The sequence below is a fragment of the Falco biarmicus genome, chromosome 13 (assembly GCF_023638135.1).
Source record: "Falco biarmicus isolate bFalBia1 chromosome 13, bFalBia1.pri, whole genome shotgun sequence".
Lineage (NCBI taxonomy): Eukaryota > Metazoa > Chordata > Aves > Falconiformes > Falconidae > Falco > Falco biarmicus.
Window position 1 is genome coordinate 9,634,254 of NC_079300.1, and position 12,508 is coordinate 9,646,761.

Genomic DNA, 12,508 nt, shown 5'->3' on the forward strand with positions numbered 1-12,508 from the left:
AGAAAAGTGCTATTAACATTTTCTTGGGTTTTTATTGGAAAAGTGGCTCCGTATCCACCTAGTGGAGGACAAGATGGTTAAACTACTCTGCTTGTGTACATGGGTGATTGTTTACCCTAAAAAAAATTTCAAAAAAATCCATCTCTACATGTTGGTTTTTCAGCGCTGCCCTTGAGTAAAAGCTGGTAACATATATTAACACTGGAGATTATCTCTCTACAGACTTTTCTTACGAAAACTTCAGAGCAGTGATAACCAAAAGCATTTCCTCTTGTAAATGTGTTTTGCAAATACATCTGCATTGGCCTGAAGTCTCACTTGACCACTCGTCAGTGTAAATAAGGTTTTTGAAAATCAATTCTTTTCTGCTCTGGAGTGGAAGAACATCAAACATTGCCTCAGTATATATGAGCAGACACTATTTTTGTGGGCATTTTGGCTTTGTATTTATAAATCAGGCAGAATGCTGATAATTTCCAAACAACCTACTATAAAATAAAAAAGGCAAATCCAATTGCAGATTCATTTTACTTGAAGGGACATGCAAGATGATATGCAGATGCTAAGACCTCCTGTAACCCTGTGCAATTCTTGGGGCTGGGAAGCAATTTACTGAAATTTGAGAGGGGAGTTAAGAGTTGACATAAAGTTCATAGCAGTGGCATCATATTCAACCCCTTTGCATTATTTCATATAGAAATATAGAAAATAAAGCAGAGGAAAAGATTGTAGTCTTCCTGCTGATGTTTTGCTGCTACAGATACAAGATTTGTTCAAGTACCCACTGAAATAAATGGCAACGTTCAAGTTGCATTTGGTGGATTTGGTGTTAGGACCACGGTTAAGGAGTCATCACAGAGGCTTCTCTGAACTGTGGGCTAACAGGGAGGGAAGGAACCAAGCTACTCTCAGCCATTTCCAGAAATCAGAACTGAAACAGGGATCATAAAACCAGTTCTTTCCACAGAGGCTTGTGATGGGCACAGTTTGGTGAATCAGTGAATCCAGGCCTCAGTTTCCTCGGCCTTCTGTCAGGAATGAATGCTGTCCTGTTAGCAGTTAAATGAAGATAAAGTGCTGCTATTTGCACTTTGTGAAACTCCTTTTTAAAACTGAAGACTCATTGAACACAGGTCATTGCCTGCCCCCATAAGCTCTATTGGTTTTAATTTCTTTTTAATGCCATTCTTTTTGCTAAATACTTGTTCAGGGTGAGGGGGAATGGCTTTCCAGTGGGGAAGTGTGATTTTGGTTTAGAATTGCATTCTCAACTAATAGATTGAAGGAAAAGAAATAGTACTTGTGTATTTTTTGGTATGGTTTTACAATTCCCTTCTTTTCCTACACCTCAATCATTTGGTGTTATGGTTTGGAATAGAGCAGAGCAAATAAGTTATTTTTCACTTAGTGGTTGTAAAAAGGCTGTTTATCAGCTTGGATATTTAATGCTTTTTCAGAATTAAATGTAGCCATACTGTTTTAAAAAGACCGATTATTTTTTTTAAGGTAGAAAATCCGCATATACTGAAAAAATATGAATTTAAAACATTAAGTACATTATTTTTTCCTGTAATAGATCCCTTTTTTTGTTGAATGAATTGAAGTATGAAGGTGATAGTGACTGTTGAATGTTTTGCTTCTCTTCATAATTTTTTATATATACCTTCAGAGGATGGGGTGAGATGAGTCCCATGGGGGGAATGGGGCGCAACACTTTCCCTTGTGAGCTACAGACCCTGCTCAAGGAGTAGGAGATACCAAAGTTTGCAGGAGGGGACAGCAAAGGTGGCCATTGTAGAGCTGAAAGCCTGCAGCTCGCACAGAGGCTCTAAGATGGCAGGGAGGAGCACACAGCATTCAGTGATGCCTTCAAGGCAACAGAAGGAAGAATTTCCTGGGGACTGGGCAAAGTTACTTGTAAATCAAAGTCCCTGAGTCTGCTGAAACTGGGTGTAGAGGCAAGGACCTGCCTGTAAAGACACAGTGGGCAGTGTTACAGCTGTTTGTGATTCATATATTTGGATATACTGGGTTTGCTGGGTCTCTTTGCCATGCACAGCTGTGGTGTGTAGGTATACATAAAAAATATAATTATTCATAAAACTTCAAATGCTTTATCTTGAAGCAAAGTAACTGTATCCTTTTTCAGCCTTATTTCTTGTCATGCTGTAGAAAAAAGATGGATCTTGATTAGCTGAGTTGTATACTGGTTCCTGTTGATCATGAATGATCAAGACCTGTGACATAGTGTCCATCCTTCAACCTGCCAGGAGTAACACTACAGAAGTTGTATTTTTGCAATGGATGCATTGGTTAAGCAGCTTTAAGTGATTTTTATTTTTTTTTTTAGGGAAGTTTTTATAGAGACTTTGTTTATAAGGTTGCAGTTCCAGCTACTCTGTTCTTCTGGGCAGCTAGAACTGAGTCAGACTCTTTTGGTGTGGAAAGATTGGCATTTTTTGTCTTACTCTCAGTGGAGAGCTAGTACTTGTTTCCCTGGGACTTTTTGAGGTGAGGCAAAGACAAATTTTTCTTATCAAGAAGGTTCAAAATTAAACATTTTCTAATACTGCCCCTGCAGACAAGGTGCTCGGACATTGTAGCAATTACATCTAATGTCAAATTTGAAGGTATGCACGTATTCCTTATTGCTAAAACCGAACAGTTAGCAAGGTTGGTCTATACTTCTAGACCTTAGTACTAGGAACAAATCCCAGAATAAAATTATAGTTAGTTGCATATTAAATAATTTTGATCAAACGCTAGGTTGAACTCAGGTCCTTTGGATAATGCAGGTTGAATTAGATCTTCTTTTGTGAATCTCTGGAAAAAACTAAGATATTAATTCCTAAATTCTATATCAAGGTGTACACAACTCTCCTTCCTTTTCATAGCCTCTTGTGATTCTACCGTACATGCTCTTCTGTTCCTTTCCTGAACTGTGCAGCTATGTTCTATCTCAGATTCTGGATACTGGCTATTCACATAAATAAGTAAGGGAATATGTGCCTTGTTTCTGACTTTCTGGTGAACTTGCAAGTTCTTGTTATCTATATGATAAGAGATAAGATATTCATGCTCAAAGTGGTCATAAAATATTCTGTCTTTGATTTATATTTACCTCATCTATTTAAAGGATAAAGATTGAAACACAAGCTATGCATGTAAAGTTGACATTCATATGCAATTATCATATCTCAAATATCAAGTCAACAATCATTACAAAGAAGTACAATGCAATTCTAATTGGTGTTAAGCCATTACCCTCCAAATTACTTACAATATTAGAATTGCACTACCATCTGGGGATGCTTAGATGTCCACCTTAGGTCACGCTTCCAAACTCAGATTTTATTAATAATAAAATAAGCTTTTTTTGATTCTTTTGTAGGTATGAGGTAGAGTTAGGACAGACTTAACTATGTATCTGGCATTGAATCTAACTAGTAGTATGATTCAAGAGAAAACGGTGTCCTTTTAACTTTTTCAAACTTTTGTAGACCTTTCAATGAAAAGATCCAGTTATCTTTATTTTAATATGTTCCCTTTGAAACCTTGAAGATCCTAATATTTGGGCTGAAAATAGTTTGGTTTCGTTATTATGAATGCATTTAAAATAGTGATGCTCAACAAAGAGACGGCAAGCAATGTTTTGTGCTGCCCTTGCCTTTGGTTAGAGGCTGCAGTGGAGCTGCAACCTGGAGGGGGCACAGTGACCAGCTCTTCCTGTTAACTCTTTGAAAAGTTGACGACATAATCAGAGAAAATTAATGCAGGGTTTCATACACCACCTTTTTATTGCACTTCTAACGTATGAGTGAAATAGTGGCAAGGAGAAAGAGCCACAGTGTTACATAATTGAAGAAATGTATTTTAATTTTCTTCTTCACATCTTTATGCCTTTTATGCATCTTAAGTTTTAAAATGGTACTTAAGACATAAAATGTCAGAATAGTTTTCCTTTTATTAAAATAAAACCCAATTTGCTAGATTTGTATAAAAACTTTTCTTCTGTATCGTGTATCTGGAATAATATAAAAGTATGGTTGTCATGAATATGGCTTATAGGCATGTCATTTGTGTGTGAGAGGTGTAATTGGATCTATAGGTCCTGAAGATATATAAGCTCAAAGTAATTGTTAGATAGGACATTTTTTTACTTTGGGTAAGACTTTTAACATATTGGGCAATTTGTGTGCACCAAGTATGCGCTCAACTGTTCATATAATTTGCATTAATAGCTAGTTGCACATGTAAGTACATAATTAATTAGCTGCCTGTGCTATTAGCTGCCATGGATGTATAGCTATATTAGTTTGCTTTTTTAGGAGTCTTTGTGAGAAATTTTTAGTGCTTGCTGGATACAGGAGTAGAGAAAGAATAAACAAATATAGCACTTTGTATGTATAACTATGATCCATACAAAGTTGTTGTCTTCATAAGACAGTAGCTGCTATTTTTAAAATACTACTTGAGTGCAAAATACCTAAGAATTGTTTTCATTCCAATTCTCTTCATCCTGACCTGTAAATCCAGGCAGTGATGTCATATACAACTTTAGCTCAGGTGTTTAAATCTCAGTAACAGCTTTTATGTACAATATACATCATGTATTCCAACTTTGTTACACAGTTCTTGGTTTTTAAATGTGAAATATTTGTGAAGGAGACTGGAGCCTGACAGCTGAAGTCAACGCAAGTTCTTTCCTCACCCTCACTGGGCTTTGGATCAGGCTCATCAAACCCGACAAGGGGCAGGTCGCTTACACAACAGTTATAGAGGCTCTTCCCTATGTATGAATAAACCATTTATAATTGTATTTTGTAAAGTGCACAGTCGCCATAAATGGTACGAGGGTTTTTTTTTCCTCTGAATTGGGTTCTTTGTACTGAAATGTGTAGTTAGCACAAATATTCATCCTGCTCTGCTGTATAAGCTGAAAAGACCCAGAGAAAGCTATGAATGTGCAAGTCACACTGACATTTCACTCCTCAGTCCTTTGCCCTGATATTGTAACTTTGCTATTTCTTGGCAAAGGCGTAAGTGGGGAACATATCCAGCTAAGACAAGAAAACTTTAACTCTTCACTAGTGATAAAATTCAGGGCTGAAAATGTTGATGTTGCATTAATTCAATTCCCTCTTCCTTTTTTTACATTTGTGAGCTTTAGCAGGAACCTCAGGCAGTCATGAAGCAAGATGTGTGTAGACTGCTTATTTGTTGAAAACCAACAGGGAATGCTACAATACTGAGAAGGGAACTATAATTGCTCTAAGCTTTTCCTCTTCTGGGGTGTATAGTACTCTGATCTTCATAATCCTGGGTATTGAGAAACTGAATAACAGTAGTCTTGTTTAAAGTGAAAAACATCAATTGCATCTCTCCTCCCTGACTCTTACCCTGGCAGTATTGCCTTGAAAAACAATTTTCCTCCAGAACCACTGACATATTAGTATCCTTAAAAACTGAGATGTTGTTTCATTAGTCCTTCCGATGCTGAAAGCAAATCACCGTCAATACTCTTTATTTTAATATCTTATATGAATGTAAAAATTAAAAGGATGCACTAATGGTGAGGTTTGTATATTTTAAATGAAAAGATGTACTTCTTATATGTGACATTTGTGGTGGAATGCTGCTTTGATCAGTATTAAGCTTCAGAATTAAGGTAGCTGTAATAATCAACATCTCCATGAAAATGGGTGTACTTGTATGTAATACTTCTATTTCTCTAACCAGGATCTCCCTGTATATCTTATTAGTGTTTCATTGGTGTTTTCCTTCAAAGTCACATTAGAAATAACTAATGTACACATGCTTTAGAGTGAGAGAAACAAACAAATAAAGCCCCCCAAGTAATTGTCAGCCCATGTCAGCAATTCAGTTATTAGGATCACATAAACCCATGTCTTATATATTCCACCCAGAATTGTTTTAAGGTCCTGGTATGCATAGAATTTTGAAATATATTATTTGAATATAAAAGTAGATTATGTATTTCCCCTGTGGCTGGCCAAATGTCTTTCCAACAAAGGGTAAAATAAGAAGGCTATTTTTTTGTGTAAAAGAGTGATCTTTTTAGTCATGCTTGATTGCTTTTTCAGGACTGTCTCCATTTATAATGAGATATTCTTGGACTCATTTGAACCAGAAAGTTTAGTAAAATTGTTACATTTTTACATAAAATACCTTATATTATTTGAACTGTCTCAAACTCAGTATTTTATAATTATATTTGATACATGTTGAATATTTTTTTCACAAACGGAACGTGGAATAAAATGGAAATATGTTTAGCATATTTACAACAAATATTTGTTTTAATATCTCATATTTGTCAGCACTTCACACTAATTTAGTCTTATCTGCTGCTAAGGAGTTACACGGTAAGGGATGCACTTGTTATTCAAATCCCTATTAATGTTCCATATCATAGTTTGACAAGAAAGCTGCCACTGTCTTGGACTATGATACAGGAAAGTTTTAATTATCTGTACTTTTCAGAGAACTTGGTCTAGGACATCTGTGCTAGTGTGCCAGGAACAATAATGTGAATTTACTTTCATCAACAGTTTAAAATGGCAATATAAAATGTGTTCTGTGATACTGTCTTTAAAAGATCTGATGTGCAATTAAATGTGCAGAGCTTGAGGAGAAAAAAATGCATTTTTATTATAATCACAGCTCCCAGATAAAATGGCAAGTATGCAATGCTTTAGAAATATTTATTTGTCATTAAAGCTATCTTTCACATTACCTAAGTTTGTGTTTTACAATTAGAAAATACACAGTCATACTTCCATGCTTAGCTTGAGTCTCGTTCTTCCATTATTCTATATTTAATGTTTTCAGTGTATTTTGTAAAATATTTCATTGTGATGTTAATAGTGCTTACTTAAGCATTTCTGTACTTTACAGGCAAAAAAATCTCTATCAGTTGTAGATCAAGTACAAAAACCTACAGCAATTCTTTTTCAAAGGAACAAATTGTTTGATACTAAAAATTTTATTTTACAGTATATTCAGGCAGTATGAGAAGAAGCTCTCTTAGTTCTGAACCCACAGCAAAAGCCTGTTTCTCATCTCTGCTGTAATTGTCCCTTCTTTTTATAAGATTTATTTTTGCCTGTGGTGCTGAACTGAAAAAGTCACCCAGCTAAAATGTAGTTACTTCATTTCCAAGTAAAAACAATAGTGTTTTCATGTCCATACTTATTATTATTCTGAGAATGTACTAATTTGTTACATCCAAGATGACGGTTAGTTTGGTCCATGAAAGGGGCACTGTGCCAACTACTGCAGTTAAGTAAAAGGACTTCTTTCATGGGAAGTAGTGGGACAGAAAGTAGCCTGCAGTGCATGTGGGTACGGGGAGGCAGATTGCCAACAGAGTCATCCTGGTATCAGGCTTTACTGTGTTGGGTTCTGAATGAAGCTAAAACTATGATTTCACTAAATGTCGGCATGGGCAGCCAAATTTTCAAACCACTAGTGCTCTAAGGAGCAACTGATAAATGTTTTATCCCTGCAGGCTGTAGTTGATGTTGCACAAGGATTTTGCATGTGCTCAATGCATTATCATTCTTGGCATTAAGCTTAGATAATTGTCTACTTATATTGAGCCTGTAATAGCAAAATACAAGTGAAGAGGCATGTTTTACAAAGTAAAACTATGAAATAGGTTTAGCTATATTACTATGGATTTTTTTTTGTTCTATCCTACTAAATTTGAATAAGAATGAAGTATGATTCTATACCTTAATTCTGCTCAAACCAGGGTGGTCTCATAATTTTGTTTTACATGCATGACATTGCTTAAGGTCATTAGTTGTAAATCTTAGTATAAAAAGACTGAAAATATATTCAGTACTTTGTAGTTACCGAATACATATTTAAAAGCCTCTATGAAAAGTCGGGACCTACATGGCAGATTTTCAGTTACTGAATGGTCAATTTAATGATGTAGATTAGCTGTATCTAAACAGTAAATGGAGATAGGCTGTTGCAAGGCTTTGATGAATCTCTCTGATGCATATCCCAGTTGATCAATTTTCTAATTTTAGAGATTAGTATTCTGCTTTTCAATCCTAATATACTCTTTGGTTACATTCTATTTGAAACTTAATCTAGATCAGGTGTAACTTTATATTTTTTCTGTTGTTTTGTTGTAGCTAGTTTAACAAGCACAAATCAAATATGAATTTGGCCTTTCTCTTTTCAGTGACTAATGTAATGGTCTCATTTTTTTCACTTATTTTTCCTTAGTGTTATCTGACTTCTAATTAATTATTTAAATCACTGTTGTATATTTACGAGTCTTCCATATTGCTTTAAATGTTTTAAAAAAAAGTGGGTTGCATTGACAGATTTTGTTCAGCATAGTTAAATTCAACCATTAAGAGTTTAGCAGCTAAAACTTTAATAGAAAAAATTTGCTTCTTTAGCATGCAGGTAATTACTACAGTAGCTGTGTATATTAATGCGATAGCTGTGCATAATATGACCAACTTTTTTATGTATATAAATGTTTATGCAGTATCTATTGAGAGTATGTAGGGAGCTTTGTGTGCAAATATTAAGAAATGTTTAAATAATTTATTTAAGAAAAATCCTATTTTGTTTTTATTGTTTGTGTTGCTGAAACTGAAGTAGTTTCTGCAAATGTGTGATTTTATTTTTTTTTTTACATTTTCAATGAGAAGGCTACTAGCATCAATCCATTTGACAAAATACCCTCTGAGACACATACAAATCCAAATAGGTTATCGTGTATGCTATTAATTTCAACTTTACAAATGCATGATCTTTAACATAGAGAATAATTAAATATTTGTAATAAAGCAGTTAACTCGAGCAGTTTATTGCCGTGATTTGCAAAACTGCTTTGAGCCACTTTCTTTTCATTTCATTGATGGTGGAACAAACATTTCTTTAATAAGGATACAGTGCATTCTAATTTCATTGCAAAAGCTTAGATAAGGATCAGGCCCCCTCTGAATCACTGCTTTGACCTATGACATTGAAAGTGCTGAAGCGCTTTGGCAAAAGAAGAGTTAGTCATTCATTATTATGCACAGGACTTTCCAGTTCTAAAGGGGCTCTGTGCTTTCTCTCAGATAGACTTTGTTTGTTGGAAATGAGAACTGTATTTTGGCAGTAAAGGACAAGAACTGAAGCAACTCTGCAGGCAGACTCATTATGACATAATCCTTCATTAATCCTTATTCTCTATTAATAGATCATGACAGAAGTTTTGCTTTGGTTGACCATCTTCATGAGCAAGCTATGAGAAAGCTTTAATAGACAAAGGTCCAAACTCAGCTTTTAGGGCTATCATTTTATTTACAGTTTTAAGAAAGTATGTATTATTACCTTGGAGAAGTTATACTAAGTAATCTGTTTTCTTCAAGTGCAACCTAGCTACGTATCTTAGAAGAGTGTGGAGAATGCATTACTTTTATCACTCACCTGGCAGATAAATACACTGTAAAAAATTAGGTGTTGATTACAGACTTGCTGCAGGAAAAATATAGGGACCTAAGACTCCATCAATAATGGGGGTGGCAGTGAAAAAGAGAAAGGACTGAAGGAAGAGAATGTAAGTGACGTGTGAAATGAATGTGGCAAAATATGACCAAGAGAAGGAAAATCTGACAGCCTTTTGTTTCAGAGAGAGATCAGGAGAAAAACATGGAACATAGCCACCAACTGCTTTGGAATATATTTTTGTTACAATTAGGAAACATATTGTTGTATTATTTATTATAAGAAAAAAATATACGTCATGAATAATAAGGTTCATATTAGCTGGATGCAGCGATATATTGTCCTTGGCCGTTCTCAAACTATCATAAACGGGTAGTAGTGAGGAACAGTAAGTGGTGAGAAACAACAAGTAAATTAAATATTTTTGGTGCATTGTTGCTCATTAACTAAAGTTTGCCTGGTTCGTATTAAACCTGGATTTGCTTGCATTAGATTTTTGACTGTGCTATAGCGTATAGAACTTCAAGATCAGTTTCCTTATCTGATGAGATATTTCTGTAAGGCTGATGATAGAGTAGGCTAGTGGGTTTTGTTATACAAATTAGGCTTTGTAACATGTATTAATATTTTCAAATATAATTTGAATATAATCCAAAACATAATTTCTGAAACAACTGTCCATATATTCTACAGAAGCTGTACTGCAACACTTGTTCATTTAAACTGTGATCCATCTAAACAGCGATGATCGGTGAGATTTTAGTCATTTAAGGGGGTAAACCAGACTACTACCATTGCCCTCTGTGAAACTCTGCTGATTTACATCCATTGTGAATTACATCACTAATTTTATTAGATCTTTTTATGCTTTTGTATTCTCGTTGTTATGATAAGTTTTCTATAATATCAATTTGACTGAAAAATGATGTAGAAAATTCCAGTGTTTTAGAAGCTAAGTGGAGAGAACATTTGGTTTTCTTAACACAGAAAAATTTATTGGATCTTTGAGGCGCTTCCAGGATCCAATGCCTAGAGAGGCAGATGAGAAAAACAAATATATCTGAATATATAATAATTAGTAAGACAACATTTATTTGCTCTTAGCAGGGCAATATTTTATGTCTTAAATTCTCTGATTATTATTATTTTGTGTAGTTTATTGGCATCCTGGCCTTTGTGTTCAGGAAGGTGTGAAATATGAATATGTTCTTAAATTTTTCCATAGGGAATTCAAATAGAGGAGATAATGCACTGTGGTTTACAGTTTATAATTATTATTGCCATTTACTGTAATACTTTACACAAACAAAAGCTCTATACTTGCTACACACTGTGAGAAACTTGTCAAGTTTTTTGTCCCTCTGCAAGTAACATTTATTAAACTTTTCTGCTGAGAATTAATTTTGAATCTGATTTAGACGTAACATGACCTTTCAGGTAAGGGGATAGAGAAGAATTGGGAAAACATAATTCAGCATTTCTAAACTATTTATGTTTTACTTCTGTTTTGCAGCTCTTTGGGAGAATACACCATAAAACTGACTTCTGAGCATAGCTTTACTCCTCTTGCCACTCTACGCATACTCACATATAAAATGGTGATAGCTTTGACACAAGCTGTGGTTACAAAAAAGCCTTTAGTGTTCAGGTCCATCCATTTTTAATAGTTGCTTTCTGAATAAGAGATTTCTGATGGTAGGCAGCCCCTTAATCTAGCAGACAAAAGACATAACAGGATCCAATGGATGGACACTAACATTGGCCAAATTCAGTCTGAAAATGAGATACTGATTTTTAATGTTTTATGATACTGATTTAACTTACCTAGCAACAGGCTAGAAGGTCTGTCATATTAAACTTCAAAACTGAAACATCATATAGTCAAATGGGTGCTGTGCCTTGAATGCGAGTAACAGGTTGGAAGAAATATGAGGTGAACTTACCCACTAGTTTGTTATATGTGACTTTAAAATCAATTATTATATTTTCTGATGTTCAATCAACATTCATAATTTACTGTTATACTACTCTATATGATTCAGATTAAATTGTCTCTGATTACTGAAGGCTCTGTGGTAATTAAAGAGAAAAAGAATGATTCATCATGTTTTCAAGTATTCAAAACTGGTGGTACCATGCTGGCTTGTGGCACTAGCATACTTATCCTGCAAGAACCCAAATTGCTAGTAGCATCTATAAATAGTTACATTATATTAACTTTTGCATTTTTTGTCCTTCTTTTGGCACTGAAATCATGCCTTTGGAAAAAGCTATATTCATTTGTCCTGGTCTCCCTACTAATGTCACAAAATAAGTGGGGTTCAGCACACCCAATCAGCCATTTTCCAAATATGTCACATTTTGGTGTTTAGCTTTTCATTAGACGCCATGGCAGCCTGTAGGTGTTAGGTATGTATTGTGTATCATGGATTTAAATATTTTCTTCTTAAGGTTAGACAGAAGTTTTTCAGAAAATGAAGTGGTGAGTATGATGGATTGCAAACTGAATGATATCGTGCTGTTGTGAGAAAAACAGTATTCTGGATTATATTCAGCAAGTTGTGAAATAGTTGTTCTTTGTTGCTTGCCGCTGATAAGACCAAGGTTAAGAAATAATAGGCTTAAATTAAAGCAAGAAACATTCTTGGTTAGCAAGAAAGAGGATCTTGCTGGCAGCTAGGATGGAAAGTTGCTGGATTTATGAAGTCACCATCATTACAAGTCTTTTAACAGGTAAGGCAAACGTCTGTCAAGAGTGGCATAATCATAATGATCCTGTTTTTGTCAGGAGAGTTGGGGTTGGAGAACTTAAGGTACCTTAAGGTTTCTGCCAGCCATCCTTTCCCTAAGTAAAACAAAGGTTTCTTCAGGTAACCTGTAATATTCAGAGGATTCCAGGATCTTCTGTGGGCTGTCTCTCTGTATAAGAAGTCAAAGAAGCTGCATGCGCTTTATAGAGAATCCTGTATAGAAGTCTATTCTACTTCCAGGAGAAAGTGACTTTCATGATAGAGGCAGTAGT

At 34.9% G+C, this 12,508-nt stretch overlaps 1 long non-coding RNA gene across 5 annotated transcripts in view; it reads left to right on the forward strand.

Annotated features, from left to right (window-relative positions):
- LOC130158302 (uncharacterized) overlaps positions 1–12,508 on the forward strand; it is a 267,066-nt gene that overhangs the window by 110,283 nt on the left and 144,275 nt on the right. The window lies entirely within an intron of this gene.